This window comes from Camellia sinensis, chromosome 14 (genome assembly GCF_055761805.1).
Source record: "Camellia sinensis isolate YWXY chromosome 14, ASM5576180v1, whole genome shotgun sequence".
Taxonomy (NCBI): domain Eukaryota; kingdom Viridiplantae; phylum Streptophyta; class Magnoliopsida; order Ericales; family Theaceae; genus Camellia; species Camellia sinensis.
The window spans coordinates 66,441,533-66,457,552 of NC_138974.1; positions in this window are offsets into that span (position 1 = coordinate 66,441,533).

A 16,020-nucleotide genomic window follows, 5' to 3' on the forward strand; every position below is an offset into this window, starting at 1 on the left:
GAACAAAAATCCTGATGTATATTTCCTACCATCAAGATCTCCCGCCATATCTAAATCTATATAGCCTTCCAAGACTGGTATACCATCTCTAAAGCACAAACACATTTTAGATGTACCTTTCAGGTACCTCAGAATCCACTTGACTGCTTCCCAATGCTTTTTCCGTGCATTGGAAAGAAATCTGCTTACTACTCCAACAACATGAGCAATATTTGGTCGAGTGGACACCATTGCATACATTAAACTCCCTACGGCGGATGAATAGAGAATAGCCTTCATCTCTTCTCTTTCTTTTGTAGAAGAAACAACGGAGTACTGACTGGCTTGGCATCTTTCATGTTGAATTTTTCAATCACCCGTTCAACGTACATCTCTTGTGACAACCATAACTTCTTGGTTTCCCTGTCACACATAATTTTCATACCCAAAATTTGTTGTGTAGGGCCTAGGTCTTTCATGTCAAAGGACTGTGATAAATTCTTCTTCAGTGACTTAATTGCGGTAGCATCTTGTCCAACAATTAACATGTCATCAACATAGAGCAGGAGTATAATGAAGTTCTCATCGGGAAATTTCCTGACATAAACACACTGGTCTGCAGTAGTTCTCTTGTACTCATGGCCTACCATGAATGAGTCAAACTTCTTGTACCACTGTCTCGGTGCTTGTTTGAGGCCGTAGAGACTCTTCTTTAATCTGCAGAATAAGTTTTCTTTCCCTTTGACTTCAAAACCTTCTAGCTGCTCCATGTAAATTTCTTCTTTCAGATCACCATGGAGAAATGCCGTCTTCATATCCATTTGTTCAAGTTCCAAATTCAAACTAGCTACTAGTCCCAAAACCATTCGAATGGATGTCATTTTCATAACTAGCGAGAAGATTTCATCAAAATCAATACCTTTTGTAACAACCCTGATCTCTGATTAACATGCAATCCACAATTAAGAATGCTTAATAAGTAATTAAAGTGAAATTATGCATTCATTGCGTGTATTATGTGTTATATAAGTTTCTATCTGTTCTGTGTAGGAATATTTGTCTCTAATTTTGTTCTATTCTGTTAAATTGAAGGCCCTATCGGCATTCGATCATGAAATTGACTTGGTTTTTGTGTTAGTTGGAATTTTTAGAACATTAAGGTAGTTTAATTAAAATTTGGTTCGGAACGATTAAATTAGAATAATTAATGCTCAATTAAGACCAAATTAATGAATTTCTTAGTCAAGCCTATATAAGGCCACCTCAATACCTTTTATACACTTTTGCACTCCCATTTCCTCTTGCTTGAACACCAAAATGTGAGAGAGAGAGAGAGAGAGAGAGAGAGAGAAGAGAAGTTTGAGCTCAAATTGAGAGGATTGCTAGAGAACTTGAGAATGTGGCTGGGAACCTCCATCCATTGATCATCTAGAGCATCATTGACAAGCTTATGTGCGAATTCAACATTAGATTGTACAATTGTAATGTGTAGGACATGAACTCTAAAGAATTAAGTAGGTTGATACAAGAATTGAGTTAGAATTGAAGAGAATTGAACCATATCATGCATGCATGCTCATTTCATCGCAATTTGAAGTTGTTTTCAAAGAATTCCCTTTTGAATGTCCCCATTTTGGCCTTAATCAAAGAATTCAATATGTTTTTGAGTTAGACACCTCATTTGATCATGCTTTGAAAGCTTTGCTCTTGCAACTTTACATGCATGATATGTTTTCACAATTTCAAGTTTGAGTTTTGAATAATTGACAAAGCTTTTGGACTTAATTTTGTAACATGATTTTGAATTCATCATGTTTTATCAGTTTACTAGTGTTTTCTCAAGTTTTGGGGGCCAAAAGTTGCATTTTGAGACTTTGAATTTGAGTTTTACAGTTTGGAGGTGAATTTGGAAATCCCAAAATTCACCCTCTCCGCTTAAGCGACAGATCCTGTGCTTGAGTGGCCACCTTTGTTTTTGCATACCCACTCGAGCGACCAAAAGTTCGCTTAAGCGTGAAATGCAAACTCCCAGAAGCTTCATGTTTTTGCAGACTGCTCGAGTAGCAAGGGTTGCGCTCGAGCGAGGACCTGAGTCTCTCGCTTGAGTGACCATCGAGCGTGAAAATCACACAACTAGTACTTTTTCAAAGTTAGCAGACCGCTCGAGCAAGGGAATCTACGCTCGAGCGGCCCCTCACATGTTTGCATGTTCGCTTAAGCGAGGGAAGTTGTGTTCGAGCGTGACCCCTATTTTCTGCAAGTTTGGTTAAGAGTCCCAAAGTGCATTTTGGCATTCACATTGCATCCTAGGCATTCCTAGGCCATGTTTAAGACTCAATAAGAGGCTAAGACTTATAAACACACTAAGAATGAAACGAAAGAAGTTAAGTATCAACCGAGTGTGTGTTTTGTTATGTGTTTCTGCTATGTATGTGTAGGTCACGCGCCACAAGTTATCTAATTTGTCTGTTCTGCAAGTGGAGCCATCTGTAAGTAATAACTCTGTAAAGTTATGTTTAACTTTAACTATTTTCTAATGCTATGAAATGATCAGTTTTCTGAAATGCGATGTTTTGTATGAATGAATGATTATTCAAATTTCTGAAATATATTCGTGGTATCTTTAGCACAAGGCCCTTGTCCGGGGGTAACAATACCGTGTCTTTTCAAGCAAGGCTCTTGCCCGGGGGTAATAATACTGTGGTCTCACAGCCCTTACCCGGGGGTAACAATACCGTGGCTCAAGTATATTACAAGTTCCTGGTACTGGAGGTTCCTTATGGAACTAACAAGTAAGATAACGCTAATAGATGTACCATGGATGATTAAGCATGAATTCTGATTTCCGTATGAAGTTTGAATAAGAATATAAATATACATCTGTTTTTTATTTGAATTCTGATTTCTGAATCTGTTAGGGACATCGTTCATTTAAACCCTTTACTCTGTTATTATTCACTAGGCTTCCGCTCACTCTATTATATTATGTATGTAGGTGAGCAAACGCGTGACCAGGCCTAAGCTGCTACCTGGAAATTTTTGGTTAGCCAGCCATTATGCCTTCCAGGGAGGTTCCTTTTTGAGATGTCTAGTTTTATAACCTTGCTACAGATGTTTTGCTTTGTTTTGTTTATTTGTACATTGAGTTATGTTCCCTTTTGGCATAATCTGTGTATTTGGATGATGTAAGACTCATGTATTTATGTTTTCGCATATATGTATAAGTTTGTTTTGATGATTTCTGTCTCATATACGTTAACACAGCTCTATGGACATTGTATGTTTTCTATATTTGTTTCTGCAGCCCCTTATTATATGACATTCTGTAAGAGGCCTTTGGTAATCCAAGGATTGCTAGCCGATTACGACGCTAAACCTATAGGGGCAGGTTTGGGCCGTGACACCTTTCTTCTACCCAAAACCTTTGACAACCAATCGAGCTTTGTACTTGACTAGCTTTCCATTGCCATCTTTCTTCAACTTGAACACCATTTGTTCTTCAGTGTTTTTTGACCCTAGGAAAGTTTCACCAAATCATAAGTCTGATTTTTCTGCAAGGACAACATCTCTTCTTGCATAGCTTGCTGCCAGCTATTCTCCTTATGATTCTGAGCTTCTTGAAAACTTTTTGGCTCCCCCTCATCAATAAGCAAAATATACTCAGAAGTAGGGTATTTTGATGACAGCTTAGATTCTCTCGTTGATCTTCGTAACTGTAGACCAATAGTCTCTGGCGGAGGGGGTTGTGGCTCTCCCTGCTCAACACCATCTTTTTCTGGAACTTCTTCTTTTGAAAATTCATCATGTAACTCTACATTATTGGTTGCATCCTACAGTAGCTCTTCTTCATCAGTAGCATTCTGTGATGGTGCATGATTAGGAATAATTTTTAAAATTTCATCAACTTTGGGTTTAGCTGGTTGTCCAAAGTCTTCTAAGGTTTGGCCTTCTTGAATACCACATCTTGGCTTCGAATGACCTTCTTGTTTTTCGGATCCCATAATCTGTATCCAAATTCTTTATCTCTATAGCTAATAAAGATGGATGGAGTGGCTTTATCATCCAGCTTCTGTCTATGCTCCTTGGAGACATGTGCAAATGCTTTCCACCCAAACACTCTCAAGTGAGAGTAAAAAATCTATCTTCCAGACCATATTTCTTCTAGAATCTAAAAATTCAGTAGAATGGAAGGTGATTTGTTAATCAGATAGCAAGCAACAGGAACAACTTTTTCTGAAAATTCATCGTGCAACTCTACATCATTGGTTGCATGTTGCGGTAGCTCTTCTTCATTAGTAGCATTCTATAATGGTGTAGGATTAGGAATAATTTCTGAAACATCATCAACTTTGGGTTTGGCTGGTTGCCCAAAGTCTTTTAAGGTTTGGCCTTCTTGAAATACCATATCTTGGCTTCGAATGACTTTCTTATTTTTCGGATCCCATAATCTATATCTAAATTCTTTATCTCCATAGCCAATAAAGATGTATGGAGTGGCTTTATTATCCAGTTTCTGTCTGTGTTCCTTGGAGACATGTGCAAATGCTTTACACCCAAACACTCTCAAATGAGAGTAAGATATCTCTCTTCTAGACCATACTTCTTTTGGAATCTGAAAATTTAATAGAACGGATGGCGATTTGTTAATCAGATAGCAAGCAACACGAATAGTTTCTCCCCAAAATGGCTTTGGCAGCTTTGCCATTTTTAGCATACATCTGACCTTCTCCACAATGGTTCGGTTCATTCTCTCAGCTATACCATTGTGCTGTGGGGTTCTAGGAACAGTCTTCTCATATCGAATGTCGCGAGTAGCACAGTGGGCTTCAAACTCTTTTGACGTGTACTCACCTCCATTGTCTGTTCGAAGACACTTCAACTTCTTTTCGGTTTCCCTTTCCACCATGGCATGGAATGTTTGAAATGCTGGAACACCTCAGCTTTGGTCTTTAGGACATAAACCCATACCTTCCGTAATGCATCATCAATAAATGTCATGAAGTATTTTCTGCCACCCAAAGATTCCACTTCTATGGGACCGCACACATCAGAGTAATCTCTGCTCAATAACTCTGATTGTCTTCTGGATGATGAGTGGAAAGTGATTTTATGATGCTTCCCAAATAAGCAGTTGTCACAAGGATTCAATTTCGCATATTTAGGAAAGGGAATAAGAGATTTTTTCCCCCAAAATCTGCAACCTTTTTTCACTCATGTGACCCAACCTTTTGTACCACAAATTTGGTGATGCCTCATCTTCTGCTGCGTTGAGGCAATCTGAATTCACCTCCACATGAGTCTTGTACAACGTGCCATTGGCCTATTCTCTGGCTACCACCAGTGATCCCTTTTTTCAGCTTCCATATGCCTTTGCCAAAGTAGTTCTCATAGCCTTGTCGATCTAAAGTTATCCCTGAGATAAGATTCAGGCGTAAATCGAGAATATGCCTGACATCTTTCAACATCATCGTGCATCCAACTTTGGTTTGGATGCGAACATCACCGATTCTCATAATTTTTGAAAAACTAGAGTTACCCATCTTCACTGTACCAAAATCTCCAGCTTGGTACGTACTGAAAAACTCTTTCCCAGATATAATGTGGTAGGAAGTTGCTATATCTACCACCCATTCGGTGTCGTTGTCTAACATATGGAGGCATTCTTCTTCTCCAACAGAGAATAAGGCAATATCCTTTGAGACAGTAATTGTAGTGTTACCATCTTCGATCTTTGGCTGTCTAGTGCCTTGTTTTTGTTCTCCCTTCAAGGCATAACAATATTTTTTTATGTGACCCTCTTGGCCACAGTGGTAACACTTAAACTTCGGCCAGCTCGTACATTCTCTGGATTTTCCTCTCTCTTGAGATCTTCCTCTGCTGCGTCCTCTGCTTTTTCTTTTTCTCTTGCCTCTGCCTCTGTTTCTGCCTCTACCTCTACCTTTATTTTCTGTAACGAGGGCATGGGATTGATCTCTACTCATGTCTTTCTTTTTTGCCTCTTCACTAAATAAAGCATCAATGACCATGTTCGTGGTCAGTCTTCCTTCAGGTGCAAAGTTACTGAGGGACACCACCAATGTCTCCCAACTATCTAGCAAAGAACTGAGCGGCAATAGGGCCTACATCTCATCATCTAACTCCATTTTGACAGCTGCTAGTTGGTTCACCAGATTTTGAAACTCACTGGCGTGTTTAACAATAGAGATACCACATTTTAGCTTCAAATTTAGAAGTCTTCTCATTAGAAGGGCTTTGTTCCGAGCAGTCTTCGATTGGTAGATGCCTTTTAACTTCGTCTAGAGAACATATGCATCAGTTTCCTGGGCGACATGGTGGAAGACACTGTGATCGATCCATTGTCTGATTTGGCCAATGGTTTTTCGATTCTTTCGCTTCCAGTCTTCGTCATTTTCTGTTGCTGGTTTGACTCTATTAAGCTCAATGGGGTCAAACAAATCCCGACAATACAAGACATCCTCCATTCTGAGCTTTCAAATTGCATAATTGGAAGCATTCAGCTTGATCACGGATCCTGAAGTAGATGTTGATTCCTCCATCAACACTTGTCTTTACAGAAAATGATCTCTACCTAAAAAATAGGCTTCCCTGTTGAGTCCAGACTAGTCAAATCAGCCAGAAAAGCACTTCGGATTGCCAAAATAAAAACTGTAAAATTTAAAAATTTGATTTGTAAAATCTGACCATATAGATATGTCTAAAATATTCTAAATAGTTGGAAAGCACTATTGGATCACCCAAATCGGACCTCAAATGGCTTAGATCTAGCCAAAATAGGTTGAATGGTTTAGATCGGTGCAATTTGGTGCGACTGAGACGCACCGGATAATTTCTTCGGTTCGGCTGGCGTTAGGATGACGTCAGTGGCTTGTCGGCCGACGACGCGACTTGGTCAGCGGCGCAGCTCGGTCAACGGCTCTGATTAGCTCGGCTCGGCTCGAATGACGTCAGCGGATAACGGCTAGATGTCAGCGATCGACGACAAGATGGCGTCACTTCGGTGACTGTCTTCGGCCTAGTGACGTCAGTGTCTGTTGTGTACACGTGTAGCGCATGCTTGCGCGTGAGATCATGTGTTTTCTTCCTTTAGAAACCCGTGCAGCGTGTGAGCTCGGCGTCAGACCCGATTTTCACCACTGTGCTCGTTTCATCGAGTACTTCAACCTGGTGTGATTAAAAGTAGATTTCGACCACTTTGAATTCTGGGCAATTTTTGAGAAACACACTCTATTTTGCCAAAAAACATACAACATTGCTCTTATTCCACTTTGTTAAGATCATGGACACCCAGATTACTAAACAACAAACAATTACACACAAGGAGACACAAATATTTACGTGGTTCGGCCTAATGCCCACGTCCACAGAGCAGAAAAAAGAATTTCACTAAAATTGAGCAAAATACAAAAATAGTGAAGGAGATAAAACTCTCACTTAACTCACAAATTTCCCTCTCAATTTTCTGATACAATTCATCCTCTCCCTCTCGTCTCTATTTATACACAAAGAGAGAGAGAGGGGAGATAAACCCACAAAAATTTCTACCTTCTTAATGATGAGAGTCAACAATGGCAAGAACTTGAAGAGAAGGGAGAGCTGGCCTTGCAGATGCCCAGCTCAGTCTTTCACTTGCGGTAGAAGTCCTTGTACGCTATTCTCCTTGACTCTCTGCTTGCATGCATAGGATTGGAGCTAACACTGACTCCTTTTAATCGTCATATGCCATACATTTTAACACTATACAAATCAAATGCTATATTAAAATTTAACTCATTTACCTAACAGCTTAATTATGTTTCCAAATTTTTACCCATAATTGTCACCTTAGCATTTTTTTTTTCTTTTTCAAGATCTTAGCATTGGTCTTCAAAGTATGTACAAAGGCTCCAACAGTAGAGTGCCCATGAAAATCAACTTCAAATATAAGAGAGCTTCTCTCTCTACTCTTTTTTTCTGGGGTTTCTTGGGTTTGGGTGCCGCTTGGGGTAAGGAGGGGAGCTTCGACTATCAACCTCTTCTCTCTTCCTTCTACCCTATCTTTTCTTTGCTTTTCTCTACTAGTTCTAGTTTAATAAACTTTGGAAGCTTGTTTTCCCAATTTTCTCTTTCTTGTGAGGTGTTCTTCCCCTTCTGGTATAATCTCTTCTTGTTTCTCCTCTCTTCTACCCCTCCGTCTTCTTAGTTATGGCCTTTACTAGAGTCTCCTTCTCCCTCTTTCTTTGCCTTACTCCAAGGCCGTCACTACCACCATATCTTGAGATCTGCCATTTCTCGGGCTCCATGGCCCCAGATCTACCACTTCTCGCCTTCGGCTGCCGCTACTACTCCACTGCCTTTGCTTGGGATTGAGGTTTGGTTTTTTCTTTATTCTATTTTTTTTTTATATTTATTTATTTTTATTATTTGGTTGTGTGGCTCGGAGTTCATTAGTGGTGTGATTGTAAAGCTTATTGGAAATTATGGTTTTTATAGGCTTATTTTGGGCCAACTTTGAAACCAAATTTGAGTGGGGCTCACACATCTTTTGGGGTGGGTCCAAAGAGGTGATGTGCTCTTTGCCGCATGGCAAGTCACATAGTGAAGATGGTTCGTCAAAACCATTTATGAGTGAATGAGATGTTAACGTCGTTTTCGGGTTTGTGGAATGGAAAATTGAAGAGTCAAAATGTGGGTTTCCTTGATATGGTTGTTCCACATTGAAACTTTAAAAGAGCTTATGTGGGTATATAAACTCTAAGTGGACATACTTGGGTTGGGCCCTGAGGGGCACCCCAAGTTTGTGGAAGGGAGGGTTTATGGACAAATTGGGACAACCATATCAAAGTGGGTTTATGGACACTATGCCTATAAATACAGAATCATTCCAACAGATTTAATCATCCAAAAAATTCAATTCATTCCCTTTTTGCTCTCTTTTTGCATTATTCTTCAGACGAGTTTTTAGATAAATTTCTGAGAGTATAGAACACGGGTTGTGGTTTGCCAAAACAGATTATTTTTAGTGCTAATACATTCTGTGTAAGATCATTATATCTTGGGAGATAGACGCCATTATTCCGTAAGCACCTGAGCGGGGCGAATCTGTCTTAAGGACAGAGTGTCACAACTCGACTTGATCATTCTTGTTCTTAAGTTCTTTCGGTAAATAAATTTTGTAAGTAAATTATTTTGTTTGTTTGATTTGTTTCAAGTTATTTATTATACACAGAAGATTGTTCCAACAATCTTAAGACAGATTTTAATTATTCTGTTTATACAAAAAATTTTGTTTGTTTCATTTTCTTCTTTTCTTCTTCTTATAGAAATTATTTTCTGTGCTTATACAATGTAATATTCTGGTTGGAAAATACAAATTGTAGTAATATACTGTTTGACAAATAGTAGAAATATACTATTTGTTTTCTTTGACGAATTGTAGTAATATACTGCTTATCATTAACAATTTCAGAATATTAATTTGTGAAGTTGGGCAGAAATTAATTTTGATTTTCAGAAATAATTTTTGAGTTTTCATTAATTAAAATTCTGTTTTTAGTATTTTAATTTTTGAAATGTTATAGAATTTTTTTTTTCTGTCTGGAATTAATTTATTTAAATAAAATTTTATTTTCAAATTAATTAGAAATAAAAGGTACAATTCTTGTTTCTTTTATTTTTACAAAATAAAATTCCGTCTTTATGGTTTAAATTTTATGTGTAGTATAAGATTCTAATTATAATTTTGTTTTGTAATTTAGAATTCATGGCTACTGAAACTAGTCAAACTAATGTTCAAACCAGTACTAGTATGGTGACTGTAATTACTCCAACCCCTCCTCCTGTTGTGACTGTGCCAGTCAATCACAGTGAAAAGCCAGAGAAGTTCTTAGGAACTGATTTTAAAAGATGGCAGCAGAAAATGCTATTCTATCTTACTACTCTTAATCTAACATGTTTTCTCTGTGAGAATGCTCATACTCTAAAAGAAGATGAAACCGATCGACAAGTGGTTGTTGCGGTCAATACCTGAAAACATGCTAATTTCCTTTGCCGGAACTACATCTTGAACGGACTTTATAACATATTGTACAACATCTATATTCTTATCAAGACGGCAAAGGAACTTTGACAGTCCTTGGAGAAAAAGTATAAAATAGAAGATGCTGGCTCAAAAAAATTTGTGGTTGGCAAATTTTTGGATTTTAAAATGATTGATTCAAAAAATGTGATTAGCCAAGTTCAAGATCTCCAACTTATTCTGCATGACATTTATGCAGAAGGCATGCTCTCAGTGAATCCTTCTAAGTTACTGCCTAAATTGAAAAATTACCACAAGGCTGGAATGAATTCAAGAACTATCTCAAACACAAGCACAAATAAATGACTTTGGTGGAATTAATTGTGCATTTGAGGATTGACGAGGACAACCGTAATTCTAAGAAGCAAGCCTTTAAGCATCCAATGGAGTTTAAGACAAATGTGGTGGAACATGCACCAAAAGCAAAAAAATGGAAGTATTCTGGAGAAAGTTCTTCACAAGGCTCTAAAAGAGGGAAAACTAAAAAGTACAAGTTCAATGGCAAATGTTACATCCGTGACAAAGAGGACATCGGGCAAAAGATTGTCGTATCAAGTGCCAAGGCAAAGGAAGATCAAGTAAGAAGTCTGCTCAAGCCAATATGACCGAAGCGGACAAAATTTCTAGTGGTGTAAATGACATAAATCTTTCTGCAATTGTTTTTAAGGAAAACCTTGTCGGAAATCCTAAAGAATAGTAGGTGGAAACTGGTGTCACATCTGTGCCGATAAAACGATGTTCACATCTTATTCTGTAGTGGACAACGGGCGAATAACTATTCATGGGCAACTTCTCGACTTTTAAAGTTGAAGGACAAGGAAAGATAATTATGAAGATGACATCTGGAAAGGAACTCACTCTCAACTATGTGCTGCATATACCAGACATTTGCAAGAATCTTGTTTCCGGATCTCTGTTGAGTAAGAATGGGTTTGGGCTAGTTTTCGAAAGTGACAAATTTGTATTTACCAAAAATGGGATGTATGTAGGAAAAAGTTACATGAACGATGGCCTTTTCAAAATGAATGTAATGATAACTGTTTCTCATATGATTAATAAAATTACATCTTCTTCTTACTTGCTTGAGTCTTTTAATTTATGACATGGTAGATTAGAACATGTTAATTATGGATCTTTGCATAGATGAATTAATATGGAATATTTGCATAAATTTGAAATTGATCCAAATCATAAATGTGAAATTTGTGTTAAGGCAAAATTAACCAAACTCCCTTTCATTCAATTGAGAGAAGTACAGAACCATTTGAATTAATTCAAAGTAACATTTGTGATTTTAAATCAATTCAAACTAGAGTTGGGAAAAAAATATTTTATCACTTTCATAGATGACTATACTAGATAAGGTTATGTTTATTTAATTCGAACCAAGGATGAAACTTTAGAAACTTTCATTCAATATAAGAATGAAGTTGAAACTTATGTTGGTAAGAAAATTTAAAAATTAAGAAGTGATAAAGGTGGTGAATATGAATCACCTTTTTGTGAATTTTGTAAAGAACATGGAATAACTCATCAAACCAACACTCTTTACTCACTTCAGCAAAATGGAATTGCTGAAAGGAAAAATAGGATTTTAAAAGAAATGATGAATGCCATGTTAATAAGTTCTGGATTACCTCAGAACTTGTGGGGGGAAACAATACTTTCTGCTAATTATATTCTTAATAAAGAAGTGAATCAAACACCTTACAAAATGTAGCATGAGAGAATACCATCCTACAAATACTTAAAAGTGTGGGGGTGTGTCACGACCCAAACCCGCCCCTATGGGTTTAGCACCGTAACCGGCCAGTAATCCGAGATTACCGAAGGCCTGCTTAACGGTAATACAGAGTACAGGGGCATGGCGGAAGCCAAAACAGTAAGTAAACAGTGTCCAATGAGTTGTGACAGTCTGTATGCAAAAAGACTTTTTCACACACATATACAATCAGTGCAAAACAGTTTGTACAACATTTGCAATCATCCAGGTTAAGGACTTAATCCCTATTAAGACAGTACAGTACAGTATTATCAGTCTATACAATAATACAAAACAGATACAGAGACAGACAGGGGAAATTAAACCACCCCTAAGCCATAGCTTGGCAGGCTCGGAACCTCGCAGTGAGGCACAGTGGTTGGCTTCACAAAAAAGAGTCTAACCCACGCTCCTAGCTCCGGTCTGGTGCCTGAACACCTACATATATATATAAACAGTGAGCTAAAGCCCAATGAATAACATAATGCGAAAAGAGGTTAAGAATGAATGTCCTTACAGTATTGAAAATAATCATTTCAATCAGTATGTCAGTTGTTCAGTCATTACAGTCATATGTGGTACATCCAGTAGCAAAACAGTACAATAGGTCTTATCAGACCGAACGGTCAGTTGATGGCCATCATATCAGTAAACAGTAGTGGTTCCAACATGGGAACCAACAGAGATCTCTGTAACAGTAGCAGTAACAGTAACAGTAACAGTAACAGTAACAGTAGTTGCTAAGGATGCCACAATACAGCTCACAATTAGGACATCATTCATTCAGTAACAGTATCATTTCAGAAAACAGTACAGTTCAATTGTTCAGAAGATAATCATGTTTGAATATATCTTTACACAGTTGTTACTCACAGAGTTCTGGGCTACAATTAAGCTAGAGCGCGTCCTCAGATGCCAACCCTACATAGTTTACAGGATGAACACACACTAAGTTCACATTCGGGAAACAAAGACTTAGTCCCTACATAGACTCGGTGCGGTTCTACATCTATATCCTCATTAAGATGCCTTAAACTAGGCCTAAGAATGCCTAAGATGAAATGAGGACGCAAAGATGCACTTTAAAAGTATTTTCAAAATTTTCAAAAAAAAGGATTCCAGCTCGAGCGTCGATTACTCCGCTCGAGCGGACATGCAGACAAAGGTTTCCGCTCGAGCTTAGGCTTACCCGCTCGAACGTACTGCAAAACAGTCAAAAGTGCTGGATAGGTGAAATTCACGCTCGATTGGGTGCTCGACACCCGCTCGAGCTTAAGACACCATATCCCGCTCGAGCGTCAATTAACCCGCTCGAGCGGACATCAAAATAGTGCAAAGTACCGGGAGCACGAATTTCACGCTCGAGCGCCAGTCACCCCGCTCGAGCGTGAGTTCAAAATCTGGAATTCCCAGATTTGAACCTCAAGCTCAAATTCAACTTCAAATGTATCAAATTCGATTCCTTTGGGCCCATTTCCTGGAACACTTCAAAGCCCATAGTTTAACATGATTCAAAGCTCAATTGTAAAAATCAAAGCCCAAAGGTAGTTCAAATAAATCCAATTTCAAACCAAAACTCAAGAATATAACTCAAACATGACATGCATGAGTTTAAACCAATTCAAAGCTTCAATTACTTGCTCAAATGAGCCAATTCCTTCAAAACCAAGATAAGTTCATGGTCCAATGCAAAAATATGAACATGCATGTGCCAAATTCCATGTATTCAACCTCAAAATGCTAGGATATAAGCATGCATGCATGATTTATGCTACAATTCAACACATTAAGCCAATTCTAGACTTGGACCACTCATTAACCATGGACTATGCAAGATACAACTCAATTACACAAATGAGAGGGTGAAATACCAACCTTAAATCTTCAAGCTCAAGAATATAAGCTCAATTGCAAAGAAACCTTCAATTCTTCAAGTCCTCTAAGCCAAACTCTCAAGAACAACTCAATTCCTCTCACTCTCTTACTCTAGTCGGCTAGAACAAGGAAATTGGCTGAGGAAAATGTAGTGTGATCAAGTGTAAGGCTCAAGTGCATTAACATATTGCCCCACTAGCATGGCAAGATGGTAAATATGACCAGCTCCTTAAGTTTAGCTTTATTTAATCTAATTTAATCGTACCAAATCACAATTCAGATAAATATGTCATAAAATCTTATAAATTCTAATGATCATAAAACATCAATCGATTTCAGATTCGGCCGTCGATAAGGCCTTCAATTCGCAATTTAAAACATAAAACATGGACAGATAATTAAACAATCGAACAGATAGACATGCATTTAAACTAGTACATTCAATCAGTCAGTTCAATATTTCAATCGATTCAATTTCTTATCATAATCAGTCTCAGTTTAGCAGTAATCAGTGGGGTTGTCAGTAATCAGTGGTGAGGGTTATTACAGTCTCCCCTCCTTAAAAAGAGTTTTGTCCTCTAAACTCAAATTACCTTCATTCTGGAAGAAAACAGGATTCAGAGGGAACAATTTAGGATATCTCTTGGCCATGTCAGCTTCCCTTTCCCAAGTGGCATACACGCCACCATGGTTTTGCCAGTTAACTTTTACTAACGAAATCTCTTTGTTTCTCAACTTTTTGATCCATCTGTTCACAATCTGAATAGGCCGTTCTTCATAAGTGTAGTCATCACTTAGCACTACACGGGTCGGCTCTATTACATGAAAAGGATCTCGGAGGTAGTCCCTCAACATAGAAATGTGGAAGACGTTATGCATATGCTTCATTTCATGAGGAAGCGCTATTTGATACGCCACCGGATTGATTTTCTTAATAATCTCATACAGTCCGACATATCTCGGCGCTAGTTTGCCTTTGACTCCAAAATGAGTCTGGCTTTTCATCGGTGTCACTTTCACAAAAACGTGATCACCTACTTCATACTCTTTGTCTCGTCTTCTGACATCCGCATGTAGACGTCCCCGAATGCCCCGGGAGGAACGAGCTCCCGTTCCGTTCATTTTGGGGTCACTACAGCTCAGGACTCTCAAATTTGTCACGGTTCTAAGTCTGAACCAAAGAGTCCAAATCCGACAAATCGTTTTGAGAAAACAGATTTTTGAAAGAAGTGCCAAACATGGACTGCTTTGCCAGATACAGAGTCGCCACCTAAATATTTTATTTCGGGAAATTTAGGAAACCCTGACTCGGTGCCAAAGGCCATGTGTCCGTTATCACCAAAGTTGCTTCGGCTCGGGAACTTGGGTACGATTGGGGAAGGTCACTTCGTGAGCACCCTCGCTCACCCGGTCAGAGACCGGCCTCTACTAATCATGATATCTATTTTTGAAAACATTGTATGTTCTTATTCCGGTTATTAGCCTAGGTTACTATGTGATGCGCATAGCATACAAGTATAGACTGAGTCGCCTGAATTGGAACAAAACATTTCATGTTTGTTTGTTTGAAAATGGTTTGATGGTGCTACCCGCAGGTAGGCTAAGACATGGATTTGCCACCCTCGGGTGGGCTTAGAAAACAATGGTTTTGCCACTATCTAATGGGCTTAAAACAAACATTTGATGAATTGTTCCAATCCAAATAACCCAACCTTCACCCACAGGCATTCAGGCAGTTATATCACATAAGCATATAGCCTCATGGTAAGCATGCTATCATGGCATTCACTCACACTCATGCAAGGATGCTAAAGCATAAAACTCACCGGGTACTCCAAGCCAAAACAGAGATTACATTAGAAATCATGCATGATCCTAAGTATACATAAATGCCTAATGCAACACATGCAAAATGCAACTATAGCAGGCTTGGCTATTCTAAACATGACATATGGAATGCTACAACTAACATGTATTCAACTTGGAATTGAAATACAAATGTAGTTAGTATGATGCGCCGAGCCCGGTGCATGCAAAAACAGATGAATGATGCAAACATGCTGTTATACTGTATGCTAATTGAAATATGCCCTAATCTAACCATCATAAGCGGATAAATAAAAGGGAGAAAGACGTGGGGTTGGAAGACATACAACACACACACGCACACTTATTACAGTTGTGCCCTCGCGCAGAGGGTCCGAGTAAATAATACAGTTCCCAAATGAAAGAATATTACAGTCCAAATAATACAGTCCAAATAATATACAAATTCCTAATTAAATAACAAACTAACTAAGAAAGTAAATAAAACTGGCATGCAAGCCAG